Source organism: Sinocyclocheilus anshuiensis, unplaced genomic scaffold (genome assembly GCF_001515605.1).
Source record: "Sinocyclocheilus anshuiensis isolate Anshui unplaced genomic scaffold, SAMN03320099.WGS_v1.1 scaffold557, whole genome shotgun sequence".
NCBI classification, from domain to species: Eukaryota; Metazoa; Chordata; class Actinopteri; order Cypriniformes; family Cyprinidae; genus Sinocyclocheilus; species Sinocyclocheilus anshuiensis.
The window spans coordinates 28,020-32,628 of record NW_015540883.1 but is presented as its reverse complement, the minus strand read 5'-3'; positions in this window follow the sequence as shown (position 1 = coordinate 32,628).

The window sequence follows — 4,609 nt, the reverse complement described above, 5'->3', positions numbered from 1 at the left end:
TTGGGGGGGGCCAAGCTTGTTGGCGGGGGGGCCCTGCCCCCCCCCCCCAGCACCACCCCTGGCTGTAAGTAGACATCTTTGAAAAAGAGGGAAATACTCATTTAGAGTTTTCTGTTCTAGGTGTATCTCTGTTGTTGCTGTGCTGCCTGTAAGCCTTAGATGATCAGCATCTAGGCCTTTAATACAGGTATCGTGTTACTTCAGTAGCCAGTCACTATACGCCATTCTGTAGTTCAGCCACCCCACAGAACTGACACTTTTTGGCTTGATGTCTTTTGAATTTGATGTCTTTCGCTTTCAGTATCCAGCATCTGAAGGATCATTTAATCACAATTGACAAATATTTGGGAGATAGACCAGGGATTAAAATAAAAACTGTTGGTTTTAACCATTTTGTAGATAAAAGCAGGTTGATTATTTGCTCTCTGCCAACAGCTTGTACCATTAACTGCGTTCTCTCTCTCATACACATTCTCTTCATCTCTCAGCATCATTAATTCTGCGTCATAATGGCTTGAGAAATGACAGGTAAAGCCTTTGTATAAAAATAGAGATGCATGAATGATTAGACAGCAGATAGACAGATGAGGGAGGTAAATATTAGTCAGTGAGACAAAGATGACAGAATGATGATAAGGTTCTGCTCTCTATTATAGGAAGTGCATAAACCGTATGAGTAAAGCGAAGTCATTTATATAGACAAAAACAAGTCATTTGCTCGTTAGCTATAGTATAGAGGTAAACAGAGTTGACAGTACTAAACAGGTGGAAGTTGGTGCACATTTCCGTGAAATACTGTTTTCTTTTGTTTGTTTGTTTTTTGGACTATGGTAATAATTAATCTTCCCCATTTTCTCGCAGAAAAAAGACATGTTTCTATTATTTATAAATTAGATATTTCATATTAGGGCAGTCAAACGATTTACATTTTTAATCTAATTAGCTGCTCATAATTTTTGGCTGAGAAATTACCCCCCCAAAAGACAATGTGTTAGACGAGAAAAGCATTGAATAGACATTACAAAAAAGCATTGATTCAGTATTGCACAAATATTGATAATAAATAGGTATTCATATATTTTTTCAATTAATAATGAAATATGAAATTATTAAAAAAAAACATTAAATGATACTCTAAATATGAAACTAAAACGGCCAGTGGGTGCGTTCAAACAACTGATTCATTTAGAAATGAAGCAAGTGTGCGGTGTACTAGTGACTGTCTTCATGAATGGGTCACCGAATCACTGGCTCACACAATTTGTTCAAAAACGTGGATTCCTTCTGTAACGAAACACCATAGTGTGTTGCTCAAAGACACACAACAGGCTTTGGATTTTAAAAAAAAAAATTTAATTGGCCAATTTGAGCATAACAGACAATATTGACAATACTGTTTAAAAAAATGTAACTTCTTGTTTATCGTATAAAATCAATGTCACATTTGCAATTGTGCAGATATTTGGGAAAAAAGCAGCACTCTTGCTCTTGTGATATTGCTAAATCATATTGTGATATAAATATAATACAAAAATTCATTTTTGCTGTATCACGCAGTAAGTCGTCAGCCTGCATTATGTTCGTCAGCAACTGCATGCAATGTAAGATGACGTACATTAATCATTTTAAGTTATTTTTTTCCTAAATGAATCGCACCAAATTACCGTGTAAAATTTGACAGCCCATAGTATATGGAAAACACAGTCAAAAAAGAATTGAAGTTTGGTTGTAAATAAACTATGCATACAGGGTGATAGGTGTCAGTATAGCATCTAAAACCACAGCTACTATTGGGATAAATAAGAGCCAGCTAAGAGTAAGCTAAAAGCTTACTGTTTATATCCAAAATCATCCCCTTTACTCCACTTCACTCCCCTAATATAGTCTACTTAATAAGTGAATATAAAACAATTGAGTAGATTTGGACACAGAGTGTGCTGGTAGTGCTGTGATTGCCATCTTCTGGTGAGACTCGGGAATTCATAGCCCTTCAGTGTGCATCTGTTATACACTCCTTATTGAGGTGCATTTTGGGATTGAATGCTTGCACTTGATAATGACCTCTGTGGTTTCAGACACCACTACAAATGGCATTTTTTAAACATTACTTGCATTATTTGTTTACGTGTTGTTTTTCTGACTTTTTTAATGCTTGAAATAAGGTTAACACAAGCTCAAGATATTTTCATGTTTTCATCACATAGAAAAAAAACTAATCTACACACTAGTCTTGCTTTTTAAACTCATTCTCTTGCAAACTGTTCTAACTAAAAGTTTCCAACTTGTACATTTTAAATCTCATTGAAATAGTTTTTAAAAGAGTTGTAACTTAGTGTTGGTGACATTGAAATCATTTGACTGTAGTTTGCTTATAGCCTAACCAAAGCTTCTTACTTCTGACCATCGATTTAGGCTTCAAAATTCATAAAAGTTATCCTCATTTGTGAAGATTATCTTCACTATTATCGACTAGCAAATCTATTATCCAGTAGCAAATGGGAAAAACCTACAATTATTTTTGCTGATTGAACCAGGGTGATGCCAACCGCAGTACCTGCAGTACTTTAATGCAGACAACCTGTATGGAAACACATTTTTGCTGTTGGCACAGAAATTACACACTTCACTTTTAAGAGCTAAATCTGTGACACAAATTCATGCTGAACATTAGGAGATTTATAGCAGATAAACATCAAATTTCATTTTTGGGTGAACTATCCCTTTAAGATTTTCTGGTTGCCAACCTCTATAAGAAGGGGCACATGTACAGTACAAAGCTGAAAAACATGTTCATGGCATTAGAACGAAACATTCAGAGTTGAGTTGCTTAGTACAGGTTGGCAACTGTCAAAGGACACACATATGAACTGACATGCACACACAAACACAAACATGTACACACTCTCCTCAAACCCGTCTGTTGCTCTTTAAAGAGTGTGTCACTGCCCCAAGTGGTGAGGGGGAGTGTGGTCATCTGTCTGATCTTGCCTCATGTATGTATGTCTTGTGTGTGTGTGTGTCTTCCCCCACGGCCCCCTGTAGCGCTGAAAATGTGCAGTGATGAGTTAGCTGGTGGGCTAAGATTATTGTGCACAGTACGTAGCCTCAGGCTCAGCTGCATTGTTTCTGCAAAGCACACTAAGAACAAAGGGCACTTATGGCGTGGGGTGACTGACTACTGTGTGTTTGGTTCTGTAGGCTGTGTGTCCCGTCCTCCATGGTCCCCTGCCCTAACCTTTGATTCTCAGTGATGAGTGTGCTTGTGGGTACAGATGAAAGTGTGTGTTCTTGTGTGTGTATATGATATTCAGTGTTTGTCATGTGATATTTCATAAAGTCCACTGAGAGAAAGAGTAGGAGGAGGTCAAGAATTGTAAAAAGTACAATACAAGTACATATCTGCACATGCACATGATCGCATTCTGGGAGAGCGGACTGTGTGCGTGTGTGTGTGTGTACAGATTCAACATGAGGCTACGATTAGGAGATAAATAATCCAATTAGCTCAGTATAAAAAAGAGGTCAATAAGAAAGATACAAAAACAAATGTGTTGTTTGCATGTGTCATGACATGGGTACACAGGTGTGTGTGTACAGATGGGCTGCATCATGCTGAAGTTGGAGCGCAGTGACCTCAGTCACGGTCAGGGAACAGAACTCTGACTCAGTGCAGCCCACACACGTGACACTTGCACACAACTGCTTATATGAATTTCTAATACTTCTTTTGCACAACCATTTGCACATGTAGCAGCTTTTTGTCTACTAAAACTGCGGCTCTGGAAATTAAAAAACATGCATTGCCATTGAGTCCCTATAGTAAACATATTCTGAAGGAATTTCAGGTTAATAGGATCAAATTTGATTTCTAGAATCCTCTTGGATATGATGTTTAAAATAAATCACAATGGGAGCTATAGGGGTTTTAAAATTCTAAAAGATTTTTGTTAGAATTAGCTACACCTGATAAGTAATTTTTAGGAGGAGGTTGATCCTCTTTCCAACTCAGTGATTCTGTTTTACATTTTTTTTTCTGCCATGTTGGTGTTATATCTTTCACTTGGATGTTATTTTCAAATATAAGTACAATGTAAAAACATGTATGTACACGATAAGTGCATTGTACCGAATGATTAATTTAAATTAATTAAATGTAAGTACATAGTAGTTAAGGCCACTTAATATAAAGTGGGACCAAATACAGTAAATAGTCTGCTATATTTATTTTTGACTAGGCCTAATATTTTTATGCCAGGTTTTACAGGGTTAATATTATACATGGCATTTCATTAAAATTTCTTATACTGATATTTTATTTCTTATTGGAAACTATTTCTTTATTCATGTCTTGTAGGAAATACTGTCCTTTCACAACAACAAGAACAGAGTTGTTTCCACAGACTTAGCAATTATTTCCTGTGGCAGCACTCATATTGTCATTTTATTGTTGATGACCACAAAATTCTTAAGTTGGGACCAAACTGATGTACTGTGCATGTGACTAATCCTAATCGCACTGCTCCAAACGGGATTCAAACCAGCAGTCCATCACTAATACGCCTCTTGAGGCCAGGGGAGTGAGATTTACCTGTGCTGCATGTGCTTACTG